Source organism: Engraulis encrasicolus, chromosome 22, assembly GCF_034702125.1.
Source record: "Engraulis encrasicolus isolate BLACKSEA-1 chromosome 22, IST_EnEncr_1.0, whole genome shotgun sequence".
Classification (NCBI taxonomy): domain Eukaryota; kingdom Metazoa; phylum Chordata; class Actinopteri; order Clupeiformes; family Engraulidae; genus Engraulis; species Engraulis encrasicolus.
In genome coordinates, this window is record NC_085878.1 from 9,480,740 (window position 1) to 9,507,150 (window position 26,411).

Below are 26,411 nucleotides of genomic sequence, written 5' to 3' on the forward strand. Positions count from 1 at the left end.
ACTATACTACAAAAAATGAGGACTCCAGGCTCTTTTATTCGATGGCTTACCTCTTAACTTAACCTGGTTTACTCCGGAACCAGCTTTGTAGTATTGGCCCCTGGTCCTATACTGTTAAAGGGACACTGTGATAGATTTTTAGTTATTTATTTCCAGAATTTATGCTGCCCATTCACTAATGTTACCTTTTTCATGAATGCTCACCACCAGCATCAAATTCTAAGTATTCATTATGACTTAAAAAAAATCACTTTTCATACAAGAAAAGGGGATCTTCTCCATGGTCCGCCATTTTGAATTTCCAAAAATAGCAATGTTTAGCTGCAAAAAAGACTGTACTTGGACCATACTAGAAAATATTTGTTTATTACTCAGTAAACTTTCATATAAAGATCAAATTTGGCAATAGGCAGCCCAGTTTCAATGAGCAGCATAGTTGCAATACCTTTTTTGACCATTTCCTGCACAGTGTCCCTTTAAGCATCTCATCAGCTTCATAGCCTCATGATGCCCAACATCAGAGGGGTAGCCATTGAGCCATTGCCCAAGAGCATTGAGTCACAAACATCACATTAAAGCAATTCAGATTTGTATCTGACTGCATCCACCCTGCTTGCTTACCACCTGTTCCAACTGCTGCCCTCAGGCAGAAGATACTGGTCTTTACAGGCACGAACTACAAGACTTTCTAATAGCCTGTAGCCTGGACTGGTGTTCTGTGATTTTTCCTTTAAAGGGATGGCACTTACTGTAACATCCTATTGATTTGTTAATTCATACATGGATGTGTGTGTGTGTGTGTGTGTGTGTGTGTGTGTGTGTGTGTGTGTGTGTGTGTGTGTGTGTGTGTGTGTGTGTGTGTGTGTGTGTGTGTGTGTGTGTGTGTGTGTGTGTGTGTGTGTGTGTGTGTGTGTTGTGCACCTTAAAAATATCAATAGCACTGGGTTTTTAACCTTGAATTGTGGGGAGGGGGGAATCTCATTTTACTGTTCGATTCACTTGAATAATTTATTATTACTCATATTATTGATTTACTTTAATGTATTATACTTCATGATATACTTCATGAATTTAGACTGCACCACTTCTTTTTGTTTACTTCTATAGGCCTACTTCAAACTACGCAGTGTTGTTGCTCCACCCACAGGTTCGTTGCCTTCATTGAAAATGACAATAAACTCCTTGAATCTTGAATTGAATCCTGATCACCTGGGTTGAAAAGCATTTATTGCGTGATGAGGGAGGGCAAATATATATTTTGTTTAGGACAACACTGTACACAGTAAAAAATGCAGTGTTAATTCAACACTTACGTAGAGAGTATTCGGGGACCAAATAAACTCTAGGAGGTGTTAGTGTTGCATTAACACTGCAGTTTTTACTGTGTAGTAGCTCCCATGAAATCCTGCTAATAAGAAACAAGGTTTAGAAGATTTTGAACGTGCTTGGTGTTCCTTTAATTAGAGTAGGGCCTACAAACAAAAGGCTATGCGTTGATTGGATAGTCAAAATGAATACTCTACTGGTATTTAGCCGTTTTTCTTTCGGCTATCTGCACATGTACCTGTAGTATGCATGTAGAGTTGCAAATGTGAGGCATTAGTTTATCATAATTTTTTATATATACATATTTTTTTTTTTAAATAGGGGGGTTGTTGGCAGGCTTATGATGAGGACCATGGGGCCTTGGGAGGCTTTTGATGAGGTCAAAAAAGGTTGGGAACCACTGCTTCACAGTATGACACTAATGTGTGTTGGTGTGACACTCTGAGCATTCAGATATGGTCACTCCAGATCACACTGCATTAGGTCTTCAGGAATGGCGATTGCAAATTTGGAAAATCTTCAACTTTGAATAAATTATTAGATTATGGTATTGTAGAGGAGAAAGTTAGCTATTTTTTACAGAAACTTTTATAAACATTAATAATGGCTCACACTTTTTAGGCCTACAATAGACCAAATGAACTCATTAGATGCCACAATCTCCCCATTGCAGTTCCTTAAAAATAAAAGGCACAAGAAAAAAAGGAGTAGTCCTATTAAGCATACAGCTTAACCATAGACCACGTAGGCCGCCCAGTCATGTCAAGGTCAGCTTCTCACCAAATCACCACCCATTCTTTTGTCTATGATTTCTACCGTGAATGTTCCCAGTGAGACCTAATAATTATATATAGGCCAGTAGTATTTATAGTAGGCCTATATTTTTATGTTTATATTTTTTATATTTAGTTGTACTTTGTAGTTTATAGTTTTGAAGAAAACAAAATATTTGGGGGAAGCATTTTGACACAAAATTCTAATATATTTAATCACTAACATGAAATGCAATGTATTTTAAAATGTTTTAAATTAGATGTAATAGTATACTACTACTGCCCATTCCTGCTAGGAAGTGTAGGCTAAGCTGTAGGACTAAAACTTGTCCATGCAGCTTGCAAGCTTTACTAATGCATCATTTGTTGCCTTAGGGCGCCATCTTGTGGACAATGTGTGGTGTGTTCAAGATACAGCCCATCCCTGATTATGGAGTAATAGAGCAGTAGAAGTGTAAAACCTTTAAACATGCCTACACTATTAGGCTACACAGGAGGTGTTAACGGGTCAGGGGGCTTATACATCAATATTTTCTCAACTCTTTGATACAACATTAAAAATCACCCATTAAAGTGAACCTCCAACCATCAAACCGTCAAGTTTAAGCACATAGTTCTAGCATCAGCATGAATACGAAGAGGAATAATTTAGTGGATTAGTTGGAAATGACTGAGATGAGAAGCTAACTGAGCAATGGTGTCATCCATTCAGATCAAAGCTATGTCATCTTTTGTTTCTTTTTAGAAGTTCATCAACTAGTTACAGTGCTAGAGGCGCTCCTAAAGTCACTTTGGCGCCCTCCATGGGCTATAATCAAAGTTTCGAGAAGAGGACGGTCTCTATGTGTTAACAAGAAAAAAAATTGTGCTGTATCATTCTCATATTTACATGTCCAGAAAGTCTATCCAGGTATCTGGAGAAATGTCATTAGATGTATTTATTGTTGTTTATTTTGTCCAAAGGGCTTTTGTGGCTTAATTGTTTACAGGGCAGTCATGAGTATGACAGGAAGAGAGTGGGAGAGAGAGATGGGGCAGGGATGGCAAAGGCCCTAGGCCGGATTTAAACCTGTGTCGCCATGGGCATGCAAGCCCATTAATTAGCATGCTGCGCCACACATTTCTCATATTTTGCCAAGGGTGTGGATCAGAATGAGAAAGAAAATAGCACTGAAGTCTGTCATTTCCACGGCTACACGACTGTGTTTTAAGTTAAATTGATCATGGACATAGTACAGCATGTGGATATACACAGTCACTCTAGTACATTGGTTCTCAACCTTTTTGAACAAACGCCCCCTTGACAATAGGCTGATGCCCTGCTCCAGCCACAACACTCCTGACGGTACCAACAACGTTGTCCTCTTCAACTGCATTTTTAAATATCCATACACACCAGCTCATATCCTTTCAGATGATAATGCATGTTTTTTAATACCATAGTACAACATAATTATGATATAGCCTACATGCAGATATTTATTTGTACATGAAATAAAAATGTATTATTAGCATATTAGTAGTAGTAGTAATAGTAGTAGTAGCAGTAGTAGTAGTAGTAGCAACAGTTGTAGACATAGTAGTAGTAGTAGGCCTAGTAGTAGTAATAGTTAGTGCCACCACTATAGTTCTGTCAGATCCCCTCTAGTCAAAATGAGACGAGAAACAGAGATACATTTCAGAAGCTTTATTTCTGATTGCACATTTTGTGTTTGGCGGTATGGCTCTGTTCGGAGGAAGCTCCCCGGCTTCTCAATGAGCTCCATGGAAGCCAAGACAGGGAACAGCAGCATCCTCAGGTGGAGTGCCTTCCATTTAGCTGGAAAGGCAACATACCCCCTAGAACAGAGCAAGCAACAATGACAACAGTATGACATTGTTTGGCAATGATAAGTCTGGTGGAGCAGGGGAGGTGGTGGGTGCAAAACAAGCAGCAAAAACCAAAGACAGGAAAACAAATTCGGTAGTTTAAATAAAGCGTGCCAAAGGCCAGCATCCAATTGCGAGCAGCAGCTGATTCGTGGACAGCTGTAGGGGTTAGGTCGGCGTCAACCAATAGGCAAAAGGGAGCGTTGACTACGTGGTTTGCCAGAACTAACGCAGGTTGCTCGATTTACTGCTAAGCTACTACTCATCATCATCATCATCATAGTAGGCCTAATTACATAATCACCATCATTGTCATCATCAACGCAACAAATAGAAATAAGCCTCTCCATTTCATCACACCCATACACACACTCGTCTCTTTATGAGTTTAATGGGAGAGGCCGTTGCCATAGCAAAAGACCTGCACAACAATATATCACACAAAATGGATCACACCCACACACATGAACTCACGCACACACATACAAAGCAATACATCAACATTTTGCATATTTATTGAAAATAAATGATCAAAATATATCAAAAATGCATGTTCTTGCCGTTCTGAACACAGGTGCAACTAAGCCAATGTGATGAATTCAGTAACATGGTTAAAATCGTATAGACCTCCTCAACAAAACGTAAATATGGATTGCAAAAACGGCATGGTCCTCTGATCAATCCCTAGGTATAGGCCTGCAGCTTTCCCCATGTTCAGTGTGCCACCAGCTGGTCATCAGCTGCCATTACAGGAATAACAAACTGTCAAAGTAGAAAACACTTAGCCTGGTCCTGACCATCCCATAATACTACCATTTCATTTCGTACAGTAGTGGAGCCAATCCTTTGGCGGAAGTACGTAGGATGGCTCGCGAGGCTAGAAAACACTGGCTTTTTGCCTTCTTCCAATGCAATCTTAATTGCAGGTACAGTAGAGTTTGTAACAGAACAAATGTCAAAATAATATACATTCCGTATTTTGCCATATTCTGAAACAAGTAAAAAGAATGAACTCTCATCTTTCTCTATCTCTCTCTCCATTTATTTCTCCATTTATTTCTTTTTTTAACACAGCATTGAATAGGCATGTCAGGTATGGATGCACTTTAATGCTGTTACCACCCACTTAGGCACCACCTTACGGCACACAAGGGTAGGCTATATTTTAAAGAGAGGTTGAAATTAATGAAACATTAAACACTGAATTAAATAACAAATTGTTATTTTATATTATAGTATATCGTGTATCATATATATTACTGTCTTCTCTCTACCACGAGGAAGTGTGGAAGTGTTAAAATAATGTTTTCCCCCTTTCCTCCCACTGACTTGTATAACCACCTCCTATTTGCATCTCAGCTCAATAATGTTTTGTACTCACACTAGAGTTATTTATGAATTGAGAGTGAAACCTGTTTGACTGCCCAAGAATGGCACTATTTGTTGAGGATGAGAAAATGTACCTTTACCAAAGGAGAATTACAACACTTCCTCTACATTTTTTCTGTTTGTGTGGTCACTTTGGTGACACATTTATATAGAGTAGGCTAATAGGCAGCAAATGTGACCAACCACATGAAAACAGGTCACAAGGACACCCTGAGATAGCCTGGTCCTGACCATCCCATAATACTACAATTTAATTTCGTATTTATGGTCTGGCATTTGTTTGCTCTGAAGCGATTGTAGGAAGCAGGAAGTTTGCACTCAGTTATGGTTTGAAATTATTGGACACCTCTCACCCAATCGCTGGCAGTTACTCAACAACAACATAGAGCAGACCAATGGCTCTAGCGCAGATGTGTACGTGTAACCTACTTCTAACTATTTCACTATTTTGACAAAATATTGTCTTCACCCTCTGGGCTTGCGTTGCACATCAATAAACCTAGGCTCGCTACTAAAGAAAGGAGTGTACCACCACAGAGCAAAAGCAAAACACACAGACGGAGTTTGTAAGTTAAAAATATTGTATTAAGAATAATTAAGATGATAAGTAGGAGAGTATTAATATTGCATAAATTGGTGAGTGAATAACTTAGTATGTAGTAGGCTATCTGTCCAGTAAGATGGACATAAACAAACAAAAATCAGATAAATAAAAGAGAATCTGCAGATTCAAATAAAATAAACAACTAAAAATAAAATAAATAAATATTGCAAATAGTTAAATCTGCAACTACATTCACCTGATATAGTCCATTAAACAACTTGGCTAAATCACCCGGGTGAGTAGATAGAAATATATATATAGGACAGGTAATAGAAGTTATACCATGAATCGTTGAATACACTGTATTACAAAAGAAGAAGATGAAAACAACACAAAACAAAGTAAAAGAGTCTCATTCATTCAGTTATCAATAGTTCTTATCTGAAGGCCAGGCTCGCCACAGCTGTTGGGGTTCGCCTTCACGGTGGTACTTGAAGGCGATCGCACAGCAGCTGAATTCACTTGAACAGCATGAATCAATCCAAACAAAAGACCCGGCCTGTACAGGCCAAAACAACATTAAAATCGGTTCTCTTCAAGATGTAAATACATACATATAACACACACATTATAATACAGAACGCTTCCATACATTCAGAACAATTGAAGCGAAGCTAAGTGCAATGCGGTATAGTAGAGCCCCATGACTGCTTTTAAAACTAAATTAATCACTCACCAGATATCGACGTGGAAAGAAACACACTGGGTTTGGACTCGGACACTTGGACGCCAATCCGGTCTTCAACGCTTTTGTTTTTATGAACACAAGAGACATGAAGTTACAAACGGATCATTATGTTGCTAACCGTAACGTTTGGTTGCTATGTAAAATGCTAGCGACCGACTAGCCATATAGTTTTGAAAGATACTTACATACAATCAGGGCTCTAAATTAACACACGCCAACCCGCCAAACACGGGTGAAAATTAATTTTGGCCGGTGGAAAAAAATATCTACCCGCCCATTTGGCTAGTAGCGCCCGAGTAGCCTACAGTAAATTGTGAACGGTAAACGGCGGCTTGTATGACAACGATACGGCGAGATTTCCTACATTACCCATAAACACTCCCGTCATGACCCCACCCCACCGTGAGCTTTCCGAAGCAGCAGCCACTCCGTGCTGCTGTTGCGCGCGCCAGGACAGAATGCATTTCAGAGCTCTTGTGCGCTCACACTATTTTGACAGGCAACTCTCCCCTGCTCCTGTCGCTTTCGCTCCACCACTTTTAACGTCACTATTAGGCCTACTGTTACTATTAGCATTCACCGACACCGGCACCTTGCTCTAACAGGCTACCTTTTTAAGCTGCGAGGACCTGACCGAAGAGTTTCAATAACATGTTGTGGAACGAAATAGCGACAAGGACAGAGGAGGAAAACGGGCTGTCAGAGTAGTGTGAGCGTAGCTGTCAGTTGTCTTCTGAAATGTTTTAAGTCCTGGCGCAACTAAGTTGGAAAGCCCACGCCATCGAAAGAAGGGCAGACCTTATGCCTGTGCGAGTAGGCTACGTGCGCTACGTACGCTATGGAAGTAACAAAGGAAGCGAACATTTCCGTGATATTATTTGCTTTTAGTTAAACATAGCGTTGGCTTCTTGTTATTTTGTTGCGCGTGGTAGAGAAGAGCTCCTGGAGGAAATAATGGTGTCTATAGCATCATACTGTAGGCCACATAAACACACAATAGGCACACACGACATCATATCCATTATTGCACAACGTGTGTGTGTGTGTGTGTGTGTTGACCTCTCCTCTCCTCCTCTTTCCTCTCATCTCTTCTCCCTCCTTGGAGTGTGAGGTTTTGTAGTGTTTGGCTTTGTGTTTGGTTTAAAGGTCTGTTGTGTGTGTGTGGCTGGTGATTCATTGTTTTCAGAGGTAAAAATAAGGTAAAAATAAAGCAGTTCAAAAAAAGTATATATAATATGCTTATTATAGACCTATAGTGTCTATCAGTGATGCGCGGGCTGACCCGAAAGCAGCGGGCGCTTGCAATTAACTGCGGTCGACCGCAGGCACGGGTTATGAAATATTATTTTTAATGAAATTCGGGTCGGGTGCGGTCGGTCAGGACCTTTGAAATGATGCCGAATTTTAAAGTAGGCTATAGGCTAGCCAATAGGCTATAGTTTACTTTAGCAGACAGGGACATTTTTGCGAAATAGATCAAAGTTTATATGGCTGAATAACTACGATGGTGCCACGCGCTCTGCAGGAGACTTAATGATGCTCCTGCGTCGGCCGAATATCTTCTGCGCGCAACTGGTGCAGCAGGTGCAACCATTGAGTGCATTTTGAAGAACACAGAGGGTGCTCTCTAAACAGTGCAGTGATGGATATAGCCTACATATTTTCTTATAGCCTACAATTGTAATGGTTTCGCACTCACGTGTTGCTTACAGAGTTTGTTTTCATTTCCTGTGTTGTACCATGACTACGAGGCAATCCACTTGACGGCTGGCTCCGTCTGCTCACCAACCTACAGATTAATTTTCTCCATGTATCCAAACGACGATGTTACCGAAATAAACAGGTGACAGTCGGCAGTCCTCATTGCATGACCTCAGTTCAAAAATCCAACATGTCCTGTTGAAATGCACAGCTGTCTTGTTCTTGACGCAAATTCCTTTTTTAAGACCATTATTGACGTGAATGTGCTTTGCCAATGACGCTAGGGTGTTCATAAAGACGCACGGCTACTATTTTCAAAGGCGGGTCGGGAAGCGGGCCGGGTCAATATTTTTCATGAATATTTCTTGCGGGCAGGGCAAGCGGGCGGACTAGGGAAAAAAGCGGTCGGGTGTGTCTTGTTTTTTCGTCGACCCGCGCATCACTGGTGTCTATGTGTTGTGGAAATTTGAATAAAATAACCATAATAATAATAAAAACACAACTAGCCTAACGCATAGCCTATTTTGGCAAGATTAAAAAAAGGCTAGTTGAACTTCTGTTTGGCTGGTAAGAAAAAATGTCTACTAGCCAAATTGGCTGGTGGTGGAAAAAGTTAATTTAGAGCCCTGCATACAATCTTCACGGTTTAAAACCTGCGACGTTCACAACGACTCTTCACTCCGTCAGTGGAGTAAGTAAACACTTTTATCGCGAAGATGACTTGCAATAATACACTATTGAATGGTGTATTTTATCTGCTGTAAGCTTCAATCAGTAGACGAGGACAAACGGAAAGTCTTTCGAAAAATGTAAACAGCCCCACGAGCGGACTCGGTTACCATGGCGACGTTATGACTCGACGAGCGGATGACCTGGGTTACATACGTCATTGTCACGAGCATCCTCCCCCTTTCACCCCCACGTGGGGGGTGTATTCGCTTATTGGCTGTTTTCTGGGGGGGCGTTGCGATCAAAATTCTACTGCTCCAGGCACTCCACAGAGAAGCACGGCCAGACTACCGTAGTGGAGCCAATCCTTTGGCGGAAGTATGTAGGATGGCTCGCGAGGCTAACCCTGAGAGGCATATTGAGTTCATCTTTGATTCTGAGAGTGCCGATTTTAAGCTTTACAACAGTTCCTTACACATTGCAATCAGGTCATATCACTTCTTAAAGTAGGCCTAGAAAACAGCAATTTCAGCTCTGAAATGGTCAGTCTCCCATAGAAAAGTCATAGAGTTTGCCTTTTTAAAGACAAAATGTGTGTTTTTCGATAAAACAATACTGTTCGAAGCACCAGGTGGTTTCTTCAAGACCTCAACTTGCACATTTTGCACACAAAAAAATGAAAAGCTTTTTTGGTGATTGTCTTTTTCCAGTTTTCACTGACAAATGTGACTCTGGGATTGAAATTCAGTCACAAATGTAAAATTATTTTCTTACTGTGCTGGGATTGTGTTACTGCACATGTCCTTATTATATGCTGTCATGTCAATCAGCACGCATACCCCAGTGTGCATGCTGTTGCATGTTTCGTAAAATAAAGATAAGCAAACTTTACGCTTTAAATTAAAGACAGCATAATAGAAATTTGAATGAGCAAAAGATACAAACTTTGCAAGCCAACATTCAAGGGGTTGGCTTTGCCACTATCTGGCCTGTACATCAAAACCACTGCATGTTTAAGGCTGCTCCTTCCTTCTTCTGTTCATTTTGTGTCCAACACACTGGCTCACTTATCAGTGGCTCACTTATCAAAAGATCAGCAATGGATTGTTAGGAGTCTGTTTTCTTCTGGGTCTCCCTGCAAATATCTCTGTGGTGGTGTTCATCCTTCGCCACTTTAAGAAAGACAACTTCACCATCCATCTGATATTGAATCTGGCCGTCTCAGACATCTTGCGTTTGATCGCCATACCGTTGTGGATATACAACAATAATATAGACTAGGCATTGGGTCGTACTCTTTGCAAACTCCTTTACCTCTTTGTGTTCACTAGTGGGTACTCTGCCGTGTTGACCGTGACTCTGATGAGTGTTCAGAGGTATCGGCTGGTTCTGCATCGACGCCACTGGAACAAGCTGGGAAGGAGAGGGGAAGGGGCTCTGCTTTGCTGCCTCTGGACTATTGCTCTGATTCTCTCCAGCTCTGCTACAGGTATTTCAACAGGCAAACATTTTGTCTGTCAGATGACCTTTTATTAAGAGACTCTGGTCATTCCTCTGTGTGAAACGCTTCTGGGGTTTGTCCTTCCCTTTTCCGTCCTTGCGGGCTCCTACCTCTGCCTCCACAAGAGGGTCAGCCAGACTCCCTTCTTCAGCAACCCAAGACTGGCCAAGTTGGTCATTGCCATTATAGTAACATTTATGGTACTGTGGATCCCTTTCCACATGTTGAACCTTGTGAAGATTCTTGATATTGCTCTGGAGTCAAGCAATCCATCTGTATCGAAAAAACTTGACAGCATTTGGGACGCAAGTCATGATGTGGCTAAAACTTTGACCATTTTTAATAGCTGTGTAGCTCCGCATCCAGAAGGCCCCCACCATTGGCCGCGGGGATCTGGACTTCTGCAAAAAATGGACCGAGATTATGAACAAAGCATCTCTAGATCTCACTCTATTGGTTGTTGAGTTTACACAGAAAGAGCTACTCAAAATCAAAGACAACATTGAGGATGTTAAAGCTTCCATCGTCGAGTCTCATGATGAAACCGTGCTCACACAGCAAACTGAGCTTCTCGATGCATCGCTGACAAAATACAAGCAATACAAGCAAGACCTCCAACCGACCTCCATATTTCTACTACTTCCGGACGTGGCGCACGCAGCTGCAGCGACTCCTTACTCTCCCAACTCGCAGTGTTTATTTGTGTTATAATGTGTCATTCGAAATGTCTATCGTCGGAAACTACTGTATGTCGGAACGCATGTACAGTCGGCAACAGCTGTTGCAGATAAGAATGGACAACTTAAGCGATGTATTGGATATACCAACAGAGACACTGGAAGAACTGGGGATACTACGGCGGCATACATCGGACCCGTCTGCTTCGCCTACATGGAGACGGCGAAAGAGGTGCTCCAGAATTAGGAAGAGAGGCAAACGAGGTGGCGTCGAAACACGGCTTGCAGCCAACCCAACTCGTCCAGCAATACCATCAATTCTCTTGGCAAACGTAAGATCTATGGACAATAAGATGGATGACATACGGCTACTAAGATCAGCGTACAAAACTGTGAGGAACTGCTGTGTGACCGTGTTTACAGAATCATGGCTGAACGACGGCATACCCGACTCGGCTTTACAACTGGAGCAACTTACGTGCCACCGAGCGGACAGAGCCCTTGCAGAGAAAAAACGAGGGGGAGGAATATGTGTTTACACACATGATGCTTGGTGCAAAAATGCTACGGTGGTACAGAGACACTGCTCTCCACTAGTGGAGTTCATGATCATCAAGTGCCGACCCTTCTATTTACCAAGAGAAATATCCGCCATTCTACTGGTCGCAGTTTACCTCGCTCCTAGCAACACCAACAGCGTCAGAAGCGAGGCACTGAACGAGCTGCATCGGGGAATCAGTGAACAACAAGATGCACACCCAGATGCCTTCACAGTGGTCATGGGAGATTTCAACCACGGAAATCTCAAAACAGTACTTCCAAAATTTCACCAACATGTTAACTTTCCAACAAGAGGACAAAACACCCAGGACTTTGTTTATACCCCAAAACAAGGAGCATACAAGGCAAAGCCCATCCCCCACATCGGCCTATCAGACCACCTAACGATTCTGCTACTGCCAGCCTACAGACAAAAGGTAAAACTCACCAAACCAGCTCTGAAGGAGGTGAGAAAATGGCCAGAGGGAGCCGTGTCACGACTACAAGACTGCTTTGAAACCACAGATTGGGACATGTTCAAAACAGCTGCCACCCACAGCAACCACATTGACATTGAGGAGTACACAGACACTGTGACCTCCTACATCACAAAATGCATTGATGATGTTACAGAAATAAAACGCATCACCACCAGGGCCAACCAGAAGCCATGGTTCACAGGAGACGTTCACAGACTGCTGAGGGCCAGAGACAAAGCCTTCAGAGCAGGAGACGTAGCTGGCCTAAAAGCAGCAAGGGCAAACCTGTCCCAGGGCATCAGGAAAGCAAAAAAGGAATACTCGGACAAAATAACAACACACTTCAAAGACAGCAGAGATGCACAGAGCCTGTGGCAGGGCATACAGGCCATCACGGACTATAAGCCCGCACCACGAAGCTGTGACAACAACACCTCTCTGCTAAACGACCTGAACAGTTTCTTTGCCCGTTTTGAAGCATAAAATGACACTCATCCACAGAAAACTCCCCCTCCCCCCCATGATCAACCCCTGTACCTGTCCTCTGCCAGTGTGAAGAGGACACTGGCCACCATCAACCCACGCAAAGCAGCTGGCCCAGACAACATACCTGGCCGAGTGTTGAAGGATTGTGCAGAAGAGCTGAAGGATGTCTTCACAGACATCTTTAACATCTCTCTGGAGCAAGCCGTCATCCCATCACTTTTCAAAGCTGCTACCATCATACCCGTGCCGAAGAAATCATCACCATCATGCTTCAATGACTACCGTCCTGTAGCACTGACGCCCATAATCATGAAGTGCTTCGAACGGCTAGTCCTGTCACACATCAAAGCCACCCTACCCCCCACCCTGGACCCCTACCAGTTTGCATACCGAGCCAAGCGATCCACGGAGGATGCAATCTGCTCTGCCCTCCATCCAGCCCTCACCCACTTGGACAATAAAGACTCATATGTGAGAATACTGTTCATTGACTTCAGTTCAGCATTCAATACCATAATACCACAACAACTCATCAGAAAACTGGACAAACTAGGTTTCAGCACCTCCCTCTGCAACTGGCTGCTGGACTTCCTGATGCAGAGACCACAAGCAGTACGGGTAGGGAATAACACCTCAAGCACCCTGACCCTGAGCACGGGGGCTCCGCAAGGTTGTGTTCTCAGCCCCCTGCTGTTCACGCTGCTGACACATGACTGCACAACGACCCACAGCACTAACCATCTAGTGAAGTTTGCGGATGATACAACACTGGTGGGCCTCATCACTAAGGGCGATGAGACCCACTACAGAGAAGAAGTAGACCTGCTGGCCAGATGGTGCAAAGACAACAACCTCCTGCTGAATGTCAACAAGACCAAGGAGATTGTTGTCAACTTTCAGAGGGTCCAAAAACAACTGCCACCACTGACCATCGACGGTGATGCTGTGGAGAGAGTGAGCAGCACCAAGTTCCTTGGAGTGCACATCAGCGACGACCTCTCTTGGACCACCAACACTACATCACTGGCGAAGAAGGCCCATCAGCGTCTCTACTTCTTGCGCAAACTAAAGAAGGCAAGTGCTACACCCTCCATCATGACAACATTCTACAGAGGAACCATAGAGAGCGTCGTGTCCAGCTGCATCACAGTGTGGGGAGGAAGCTGCACGGAGAAAAACAGGAAGACACTCCAGCGTGTTGTGAACACAGCGAAGAAGATCATTGGAGTACCACTCCCCTCCCTGCAGGACATTTACACCGCACGCCTCACCCGAAAAGCACTGATGATCATCAAAGACACAAGCCACCCTGCACACAAACTGTTCAGCCTCCTGCCCTCTGGAAAGAGGTACAGGCGCCTCCGTTCCCGTACCACCAGGCTTGCAAGCAGCACGATGCATCAAGCAATCAAGATACTGAACACTCAACCCACTCTCCCTTCACTGTCAGCCTCTAGCCAGCCAGCGATTGTGTCTTCCCTTTACAGAAAAGACACAGAGAGGAACAGCCTGCTGCATGCCACGAGTGCTCACCCAACTTCTCTCAAGAGAGGACTGCCCTTCAGCCAATTCACTAGACTACACCGTATCTGCTCTGATAAAAGAGATTTTGAGGCCAAAGCCCAACTCCTATACAGAGATTTTAGTTCTAGAGGATACCCTGCCACCTGGCTTGATGCAGCCCTCAACAAAGTACGTGCCTCTGAAATACAACCTTCTGTTCAGACCACCAATCCAAACCAAAATCGTTTGATTCTTAAATTAACATATAGTCCTCTGAGTAGCGATATTAGAAACATCATCAACTCTCATTGGCACATTATCCAAACTGACAATCAACTGCATGGGCTCTTTCAGGATTCACCTCTCTGTGTCTTTTCCAGGAACCCTAATCTAAGAGACAAGTTGGTTCATGCTGACACTGCCACACCACCCCCTCGCAGCACTCTCTCCAATGCCCAGGGCAACTTCCCTTGTAAGAGCTGCACTTCTTGTTCACACTATCTCAAAATTCAGACATTCACACATCCACACATAAACAAGACATACAAAATCAAACAGCTCATTACATGTCGCTCTACTCATGTGGTTTATATCTTGACCTGCCCTTGCCCACTATTGTATGTGGGTAAAACCACCAGGGCCTTACGTACAAGAATCTTAGAACACAGGAGTGCTGTGAGGAGATCTGATGAGGTGTCACCAGTTGCCCGACACTTCCAAGAAGCCGGACATTCTGTTGCTGACCTCAAGTTTTGGGGGGTCGAAAGAATCTTGCCTAAAAGGCGAGGTGGGGACCTGGACAGAACTCTGCTTCAGAGAGAATGCTTTTGGATTCATGAACTTGGCTGCCTATCCCCAAAAGGGATGAATGAGGACTTCAATCTTGCTTGTTTCTTGTAAATGTGTCATCTGAGAAAATTGCATTTTACATACTGTCTATTTGAACTCACTTGTTTGTAAACGTTCATCATTGAATTGCCTGATTGCATAATTGGATTTTGCTCTGTTGATTAGCTCCTCCCACTGCACCTGTCTCTTGTCAACCCTGGTGGGTACTATTCAATTGTTGCACAGTAGTTGGGCTCATTGCGAGCACTGATGATGGCAACAGCCTGAAACGTCTGCTCTACCCTGCTCTAATAAAAAAACTCCTTGTGCTTGACCTTTGTGTCTTGTTTAGTGTGCGAACCTGCTCCTACGTTTATATTCTACTTCTTTTGGGTCCACGCACCTAGTTAATTTTTGTAACATCTAGAGCGCAACAATACTCCTACCTTCTAATAGCTGTGTAAATCCAATGTTATATGCTTGTGCATCTCGACGACTTTTCCAATATCATGAGAATATGCAAGAAAACAGTTGACATGTCTTTACTTAGCATTTCAATGTAGTGTGACTACTGATCATGAACTGTTCACTCACTTTTGTTGCCAGGGGTTAAGACATGACTGTATTTTGAATTATTTTGAGAGCGATAGATTAAAACAGTTATCACTATATACTAACAGCTTTTCCTTGTGTCATGGTTTAATTTATTTATTGTTGTCCCATGAAAAGATATGGGCCCAGGCCTACTTTCAAATCTGCAGAAATGCGAGAGGTCTAAGCCTACTCGCTTTTGTGATACACTGTATTAATTAGCCCAAGCAATAATGTAACTGTAATTAGCAACACTTACAACATGAAAATGTGTCATTTATTTAGTTACTTCGAAAAAGAATGAAGGATTTTCTTTATCTCTGTTTTTTTTTTTTTTTTTTAAATCATATCGTAACTTGCAAGCAGAACACAGGCCCAGGCTGTGTGTATGGGTGGGCACAAGTTTGAGAGTGTGGGTGGGCATGGTATTAATGGGCTTTTGTAGTAATTTAATTTGCAGTGGTTTTGTTACAGTTCAAATTTGTGAGCAATGGCAGGTTTGTGCAGTTAATACTGTTACCCCACTGTTGCGCATCTGAAAAACTTTTCCGACGGGCTAATGAAAGTAGGCTAGGCTGATCACATCAGACGTCGTTGGTTAAATTAGGTTAGTTAGTAGTAGGTCTAATAAACTAGTACCGTGTGGTTAAAATTTTATCTTATATGATTCATATGCAGATTATTATATGTACATGTCTATGCAGGGATATTGAGATATGTGTATATGACTATATGTGTATATGTCTGTGACTGTATATATATCATTCTAGTATGTCTGTATTGAGTGTCAGCTCAGCTGAGGTGTGAGTGAGCTAATTAGCATCTGTATAGGGCCAGCAGGCCACGGGGCTGGGTGTGCTCACACTATAAATGCTCTGAGAGAACACAAGGCAGGGCGCATCCCAACTAGGTAGATCAGCAAGACTGGTGTATCATTAGGATGTTGTCCTGTTCCATATTTTCTATGGGGCAGTAATGAATAAAGAATTCTGCAGAAACTCACCGAACCCAAAGTGCTTGTCTGACAGTAATAGAGAAAATACCCACACCGGTAATTGAAGAGTCATTCATTATAAAGTACCTTTGAATGTCCCAGCAATAACCACACATTAATTTTAAAATGTACGTAAAATGAGGATGCTCTGAGCTATTAGCCTATTACAAATGTATAACCCTCAACACTATATCTGTACTAAATTTACCATCTTGGGGTTATTTTTCTTAATTTTGTATCACTTTCTTTATGTGTAGGTGTGCGAATTTGGCATGTCCCCAACACAAGTGTGGGTGCATCTATGAGTACAACAAGTCATTAAATAACAGCAAATGAAAAATATTTTGATAGTGTCTTATTGTTATCAATAAGAGCTTTCATAAAAGGGTAGTTTTGGCACCTTTTGAACATATATTTAATTAAATATTTAGTGTTTTCTACATGTCCCTGAAATCAGTGTCCACCCTGTCATTATGCTGTAAAATGGGCTTTTAATATAGTAAATGATGTCATCATGACCACAATTTTAACACTCCATAATGATGGTTGACACACACTGACCCCGTATCAGTAAATATTTACACCTTAATTCTTAATTTTCTTCATATTGTCTCTCTTGCTGCACGGTGTCAAGCACATGTCCACCCTATCATGGGGAAATAAGGACACAACTTTAACTTGTTGATCTACATTTTGAAGTCACATTTAATACTGTTAACTTTGCTAACTGAAGAGACTGTAGGGGAGGAGGATGTTTTCTAAAATCCACTATAATTTCCCTCATCTTGTCGGTGTTGAGGATGAGGTCGTTTGTCTCCCCATAGTCAATGATGTAGTTCACAACAGACCTGTATCCTGACTCGTCCCCTTCTTTGATGAGCCCCAGGATGGTAGTGTCATCAGCATTTGATGATGATGTTGTTGTCATGGCTTGAGAGAAGGTCATGGGTATACAACGTGAAGTGCTTAGGACTGAGGCAGCATCCTTGTGGAGATCCCGTACTGACTGTGAGCTCAGAGGACCCCCCCCCCCATTCTCACCACCTGTGGTCTCTCTAAAAGGTAGTCCAGAATCCAGTTACAGGTGGGAGTTGGGAGGCCAAGGCTTCTCAATCAGCCTCCCTGGGTGGATGGTATTGAAGGCAGAACTGTAATCCAGGAAAAGCGTTCTGACATACGCTCCGCTACTCTCCAGATGCTCCAGTGTGTGGTGTAAAGCTATTGCTACTGCATCATCCACTGATCGGTTGGGACGGTAGGCAAACTGAAAGGGGTCAGTAGTGTCCTGGACTGTATAATTTATATGGGCTAAGACGTTTCTCAAGGCATTTCATGGCAACATACAGTAACCTTGTGTGTGATTTCCTGATGTCCAAATGATGACTTTAGAAAACTATATAAAAAAAAACTGTTGCTAGATACATTTCTGTTTTTCTATTTTATGCAACATTTGGCCCTGACAGCGTGGACAAATGCCCATATTTTGACATTCTGTATTTAATTAATAAAGTGTTTAAGCTTGACCAATATGCATTTTCAACATCCCAAGTGTAGCTTAATAAAATGGGTATAAAGTGAAATGGGTACTCTTACTTTTATTTTTTCAAAATTTCAATGTCCCAAGGCACATTATAATGATAATGACCCTGAAATAGTCACCCTACTTACTGTAGGCCTACATGGTTTTCTTTTAAGGGTAACTTGCAACTGTACGAATGACAATTTAAAGTAGGCCTTACCTCCCCAACACCTGCAGAACTGTAGGATAGGGTAGGCCTACTACAATCAATTTAATGAACTGTGTAAAAATGAATCATAACCAGGGAACTTCTACATAGCCTATAGCTAATGCTGTAACATGGTAATGAGGCTGTTTACTTGTCACACTAAAACATGTAGTAAGTTGCGTCCTTTTCTCCCCATATGTTGGGGTGGAGGATGAGGTGAAATGATGTAGCTGGTGGAAGGCTGTGTTAAATGTGATTATTATATGGTGTGACGTCATCGGTCGAATGCTCCATTCATTTCAACGGGGCTCCCCAACGTTCGCACGTCTGTTATTTTTTCGATAACGGACGGGTTGGTCTATAACAGACCGCTGTCAATGGCAACAAGACTTTTCACTGCTAAAGCGACTTTTCAACAAGACTCTAATCAGCTGCTGTGATAGACAACACCTGTTGTCCTGGCTACCTAGCTGTTGCCTAGCGGTGTTCCACAACGGCACTGTTTTGTTTTGCGCAGCAACAATCGTAACATTAAATCGGCCTAAAGAAATGTCCCTGCCATGTGTGAATCATTTAAGTATATCCATATAATAAGCGGGTTAACTTTCGGCGAGTCGGTCGCTTTGTGGAATAGCAGCACTTCAGAGAGAACAAGACCCCTCCGCTCCGCGTCGGGGTCTAAAGATTCTCTCTGTCGTGCTGCTACCCAGGTAGCAAAAACCGTTAAGAACAGTCGGCCCAATCTTGGCAGAATGTCGGCACTGTCGGCTGAGAGTCGGCTCGGCTGGAACACTGGTTACCGTGACTCAGCCAACACTTCATAGAACACAGAAAATAACTGTCACTTCATGCAGTAACTGAGCCAACACTCTGCCGACACTGAAAATAACTGTCAGTTTCATGCAGTAACTGACCCAACACTGAGCCGACACTGTCGGCATACGGTAATAGGACCATTATTGGTCCGCGGACAAAGCCAGAATCAGGCCGACTGTTATCACTCGCGAAAAAAGGATCGGGCCAACAATGGGCCAGATAAACTTTGCTACCTGGGTATTCCACGGTAGCGACCTTCTCGCCGAACGTTAACCCTTACGTGGCTACGTGTACATGATGTTTTTAAGTCCGATTTAATAAATGCGATTTAAATAGATCGGATTAAGAGTTATTTTGCGACGTGTATAGGCCTACATGGCACTTTCACTTAAATGCGATTAAACGTCTGGGGAAAATAAAGCATTGCGATTGGACTGAGGACGCACGTGTTGAGTGAGCCAAATAAGGCGTGAGGGCGTGGTCGCCAAACCTCCGGGGAACTCTGTTTGCTTCTGCCCGAAAATGAATTCCCCCAGTCGGACTGAAGGCTGAAGAAATCCCCTTTGGGCCTGGTTCTTTCAAATGCTAGTTAGCACCCACCTAGCTTAGAAAAACGAACTGGTCAAAGGGTGATGTGGAGTAACTTTGTTGTGCTTCATTACTTCGTGGGGCACTTTTACATCAATATATGGAAGCCACAACATTTATAGTCGCTTAGGGGCTTATAATTAAGCAAAACTTTCATGTGAAAATCAACAGGAAGTGCCGCCATGTTTTTCTCACTGGCAAAGAGCACGGCCTCTTGGCGCCATCATGTGGTCAACGAGTATGCGTGGAACGACTGGATTTATTGTAATTCCGAATAAAAGGTTACATGACAGAGGAACGTGTTTAAGTAAGGGTTAACGTTCGGCGAGAAGGTCGGTACCGTGGAATAGCAGCACGACAGAGAGAATCTTTAGACCCCGACGCGGAGCGGAGGGGTCTTGTTCTCTCTGAAGTGCTGCTATTCCACAAAGCGACCGACTCGCCGAACGTTAACCCGCTTATTATATGGATATACAAATGATTCACACATGGCGGGGACATTTCTTTAGGCCTATTTAATGTTAAGTTTACTATAGTTTTTCATGTCAAAAGATTGTTGCTGCGCAAAACAAAACAGTGCCGTTGTGGAACACCGCTAGGCAACAGCTAGGTAGCCAGGACAACAGGTGTTGTCTATCACAGCAGCTGATTAGAGTCTTGTTGAAAAGTCGCTTTAGCAGTGAAAAGTCTTGTTGCCATTGACAGCGGTCTGTTATAGACCAACCCGCCCGTTATCGAAAAATAACAGACGTGCGAACGTTGGGGAGCCCCGTTGAAATGAATGGAGCATTCGACCGATGACGTCACACCATAATAATCGGATTTAAAAGAGGAATAAACCACCCACTTTAATCGGACTTAAGTTTAAATCGAAATAAACTTAAATCCTGTTCGGTAAGTGTTTACATGATATTTTTAGAGTGGAATTAAGTTTTAATCAGATTTAAAGTGAGTTAAATCGGACTTAAGTGTCTCATGTAAACGCATAGAGTGTAGAACTAACTATGTGCAATGTAGCAAGTCACAACGAGCTTGCAACTGTATCAAGTAATGTAGCCTAACTACTATGTAACAAGCATTCAATTGTAGCATGTCATTTAAGAATCACAACGATGTGAAAACAGATGGAGTCTCATTTTGAGATTTTAAAACGTATGAACACGATGAACTAGGCTACATTTTCATTATTCGTCTTTTCTTCCCCTTTTATCTGGACAAATTGGGTTCTACCGTAGACAGCTGCAGCAACAGAAATCAATATAATAATAGCCTAGATTTGCATCTTGTGGGAATAATGACCCTGAAATAGACCTGTGATATCCTACGGTGGCTGTAGCAATCATCACACTGGAAAGGTTGTCTCATTTGGCTTCGTGCCGTTTAATGTTTCACTCACACATAACAACCTAACATGTCTCTAGCCCGTGGCTTGATCTTGACTAGTGAATAGTGAATGCCTTCTTCTTCTCTACACTGACTTATATATGTTCCCATAAGCACTTGCATTAGTATAGGTAGGTAGCTCCCCCTAGAGGTGTTAACCATAAATGTTAATACATGTAGTCTGACTACCACATCCCTCCCCTCTAGATTAAAACTATTTAATTACTCTCAATAGCAATTTACACTAGACATTTTCACTTATCATCCTGGAACCCTTAGTTAACCCTTAACTATCAGTTACTCACCATAACTTCTTAAACACATGCGTCATACATATTCTTTCTTTCTTTCTTTTTTTAAACACATACAACACAAAACACTCTAACTAGGGATTCGGGTAGACTGCCTCCTCCCTGTGATGTTCCAGGACGCATTCTTGTCCTTTTGCTGGGGAACTCACTCCTAACTATGTGTAAAGTCTTTTAAGTACTCTGGAGCTTTTCTGGTACGCTGAGATCTTCTCACAGCTGGAGATTCAACTGCAGGTGAAGACTCAGGCTGCTCCACAGTCGCTTCTGCTGCAGTGCTGCGGTCAGTAGAATCAGTGGAGACCGCTACCTCAGACGCTACCTGAAGTGGTGGTTCAACGACGTCGTCCTCAAGTGAGGTGTCAGGCAACACCTCCGGTGTCGTCGCTGGTGGGGTGCAGCTTCTGCCACGTACTTGATCGATGTGTCGCCTCACAACTTGTCCATTACCTAAGGTAACTTGGAATGACACAGGGCCTGTTTTCTCTGTTATTTCTCCTGGTACCCAGGCTGGTCCTGATCCAAAGTTGCGAGTGTAGACCAAGTCTCCCTCTCCAAGTATTCTCACTCGAGCATGCATGTCATGATAAGTCTTTTGTTTCTCTTGTTTGTCATGAACTCTTTTTGTAAAGTCTGGATGAATTAAATCAAGAGTTGACCTCAGCTTCCTACCACACAACAGCTCAGCTGGTGACTTGCCAGTTGTAGATTGGGGTGTTATGCGATAGCTGAACAGAGCTCTGGACATTCTAGTTTCAATAGAGTCTCCTGTCATTTTCTTCATGAGTGACTTGAACGTCTGCACGGCCCTCTCGGCTAAGCCGTTAGAAGAAGGGTGGTATGGCGCAGTCGTGATGTGACGTATGCCATTCTTCTCAGCAAACTCTTGGAACTGTTCACTCGTAAAACAGGTACCGTTATCAGAAACTATGATCTCTGGTAAGCCATGTTGACTAAAGCTCTTTCTCAGGCATTCTATGGTAACAGTAGAGGTAGAGTTACTCACAGAATATGCGTCGATCCACTTTGAGTACGCATCCACTATGATCAGGAACATTCTTCCCATCCATGGACCCGCATAGTCGATGTGGATTCTCCTCCATGGTCCATCCGGAACTTCCCAAGGGTGTAATGGGGCTACTGGAGGATTGTTACGGTTCTCCTGGCAGATCAGACAATTTTTCACAAGCGCCTCCATCTCTGCATCGATGTTTGGCCACCACAGGTAACTTCTTGCCAACCCTTTCATTCGGGTCATACCAGGGTGTGCTTGGTGTAGTTGCTTGAGTAAGGATTTGTGTCCAGGTGGTGGAATGACAACGCGTCCTCCCCACAGGATACATCCTTCTTAGGTACTGAGCTCATCCTGGCGTCGGACGTAGGGAATTATCTCAGGACTGTTCACCTTTGGCCAGCCTCGCAAGATGTATTCGCGCACTCTTGCCAGTACAGGGTCTTTGTCCGTCCACTTCTTTATTTGCTGTGCGTTCACCAGTGGCACGCCGATGTCCTCAAACAACAGCACTCTCTCCTCCTCCTCAGGCGTGCTTTCTCTCCTTCTATCCAAGGGTAGCCTACTGAACGCGTCCGCGTTGGTATGTTCTCGGCCCGCCTTGTAGATGATGGTGTACTCATACGCTGCCAATGTGACTGCCCATCTCTGAATCCTCGGAGATGTCATCTGGGGTATGGCTCTCATTTCACTGAATAGTGAGATTAGTGGCTTATGATCAGTCACTATTGCGAACTGTCTCCCATAGAGGTATTTATGGAACTTTTTCACTCCGAAAACGACCCCAAGGCCTTCCTTGTCTAACTGGGAGTAGTTCTTCTCAGCTGCACTGAGAGTTCTTGAGACGAACCCTATGGGTCTCTCTGAGCCATCTGCCATACGATGAGAGAGTACGGCTCCCACACCGTAGGGTGAAGCGTCACACGCTAAGATGAGAGGTTTGTTTGAGTCATAGTGTACTAGCACACTACAAGACCGAAGTAACAATTTGGACTCTTCAAATGCTTTCTGCTGCTCGGCCCCCCATGACCATTTCTCTTCTTTCCTGAGCAGGGTATGTAGCGGCGCTAGCAGCGTGGAGAGCTTTGGGAGGAACCTATGGTAGTAGTTCAACAAGCCAAGGTAAGCTTTTAACTCACTAACATTTTGTGGCTCGGGCGCCTCCGCAATGGCTTCCACTTTCTCTGTCAGAGGGTGTAGACCACTGGCGTTGATCTTGTGGCCTAGGAATGTCACCTCTTTTCCCATGAACTCACACTTGCTTCTTTTCAACCTCAGGCCGCTTTTCTCCAACCTCTGAAGTACTTCCTGCACCGTTCTCAGGTGTTCCTGTTCATTTGGGCCTGTGCAAAGTATATCATCCAAATAAATGGCAACATTTGGAATGCCCCCTAAGATGCCCTCAATGGTTCTCTGGAATATAGCAGGACTGGAAGCTACTCCAAATGGTAAGCGTGTGTAGGTATACAAGCCTTTGTGTGTATTGATGGTTACATACTTTCGCGATTCTTCATTTAAGACAATCTGTTGGTATGCATGACTCATGTCAAGTTTCGTGAAGTGTTGCCCCCCGTTCAGCTGTGCGAAGAGGTCCTCCACTTTGGGAATCGGATACTGATCCACCCGCGATGCTCTATTGACGGTGAGTTTATAATCTCCACATATTCGAATGGAGCCATCCGGCTTTCGCACTGGGACTATGGGCGCGGCCCACTCTGCAACCTGCACTGGCTCGATTATCTTGTCATCCAGGAGCCTCTGTAGCTCACTTTCGACCAGTGGCTTGACTGCATAGGGTACAGGTCTGGGTTTACAGAATCGTGGTTGGGCCTCCCTGTCCACATTAATCTTTGCTGTGACACCTTTGAGCTGTCCTAGCCCTTCTTTGAACACCTCAGCATGTCGTTCGAGGATCCCCTCGAGCTGCAACTTGGGCTGCAATTCAACCTTGTTCACGATCTCGTTCATCATGGCCAGTTCTTGTAGCCAACTTCGCCCTAGTAGATTTGGTCCTTCTCCTCCAACTACTACTACAGGTAAGTTCTTTTCTTTGTTTTCGTGTTGCACTTTCACTTGTGCTATGCCCAGTACTCCTAATTTCTCTCCTGTGTATGTTTTCAATTTTAGCGAGCAGGGCTTTAATTCTGTGGTGTCTGTTTTCTTCCACAGTTGTGTGTATTGCTGTTTGCTTATTATGGTCACTCCACAGCCTGTATCCACTTCAAATGTTACTTTCATTCCATTCACATCCATGATGCGTTTGATAGGCGCTACCTTGGTCAGCTCTTCTGACATGTTGTAAATTGTGTGAAAACTTGTGTCCTCTGTATCACTTTCTCCCTCCCCTCTAAGTTGATTCAATCGCTGTTCCTTTCCTGGGCCCTTGCTTTCGCCTTTTTGTCCCTTGAACGTTGCCTTTTGCACATGTGAATTGCCCGCCTTCGATCTACAAGCCTTCTTTATATGCCCCCTCTTGCCACAATTATGACACAGTTCAGTGGCAAACTTGCATTCTGCGGCATTGTGCTGGCCTTTGCAGCGATAACAACTGGAGAATTTGCGTTGCATTTTGTCAGATACTGCGTGGACACCTACGTGAGTTTTAGGCACATGTGCATGCAGTGCTGAGTCCTCAGCTAGCTTTCCTTGCATCTCTCTCACATCTTTCGACGCTGTTTCAATAGCCTGGCATACTTCCAAAGCCTTTTCAAAAGTTAGTTTCGTTTCAGACAAAAGTCTCCGTTGCATACGGTCATCATTCACTCCGCACACTAATCTGTCTCGTAACATTTCAGACAATGAATCTTTGTAGTCACAATGCAGTGCTATTTTCCTCAATTCAGCCACATACTCAGCTATTGACTCACTGCTCTTCCGTATGCGTGAATTAAATTTAAATCTTTGCACAATCTCACTCGGTGTGGGGTTGTAGTGCTTCTTGAGCTCAGCAGTTAGCTCGTCATACGTTTTTGCTTTCGGCAAATCAGGACTGACTAAATTCCTCAGCAAGCTATAAGTAGTTGCACCAACGCTACTTAAAAGTACAGCCTTCCGTTTTTCTGGCTCTTTTATGTCATTAGCTTCGAAGAAAAAGTCCAACATTTCATTATATTCTTCCCAAGACTGAGTTGCATTATCAAAAGGGGTTACCGATCCGATTACGGCTGCCATCTTTACTTGCACTTGCCCTTGTCCTACTTGCCCAACTTGCCCTTCTTGCCGCGGCGGTGGGGGTGGTGGAACTCGGCGCGGTGGGGAAACGCTTTCCTCTCGTGAGTTGGAACCGCGGTTTTCCTCGGAGCTCGCACCTTCACTCATCTAGGAGTTTCAATCCTTGAAATCCTCGTCGCCAATTGTGTGATATCCTACGGTGGCTGTAGCAATCATCACACTGGAAAGGTTGTCTCATTTGGCTTCGTGCCGTTTAATGTTTCACTCACACATAACAACCTAACATGTCTCTAGCCCGTGGCTTGATCTTGACCAAAGAAACTCAAGAGAAAGAACAATCTCTTGGCGGGGAATGCATTGGCCACGGTGTAGTACGGGGGCGTTGCCTGAGGACACGAGTGGATGGAAAATTAACTCCCTTGCGCATGGTCATTGGTCAGTGGGTGCGATGGATGCCATTTTCGTACTCCCTTGCACATGGTCAGTGGGGGCGACACCATGATGGATAATTTGTGGCCAAGTAACGGCAGCTGTTGGTAAGCAGTAATTGCTGGGGGTAATTAAGGACAGCTGACAGACATTCACGCTGTCCTATGACCTGTTCCACAGTGAATAACATTTCCGTACTCCCCTCGCCATCATTTCCTACTACGCTGTTATGACGTGAGTAAGGGGTCTTACAGACCAAGGCGGTAAAGCGTCGCGGAACGGCCGCGTTTTTTACCGGCGTCGGTGAAAATACATTGAAACCTATCTGTCCTTACACACCAACCGGCGGTAATCGGGCG

The 26,411-nt window shown here is 43.6% G+C and overlaps 1 pseudogene; it reads right to left on the bottom strand.

The window, feature by feature from the left end:
• Positions 1-4,356: 4,356 nt before the first annotated feature.
• Positions 4,357-26,260, bottom strand: LOC134439303 (uncharacterized protein K02A2.6-like; annotated as a pseudogene).
• Between the last annotated feature and the right edge of the window lie 151 nt (positions 26,261-26,411).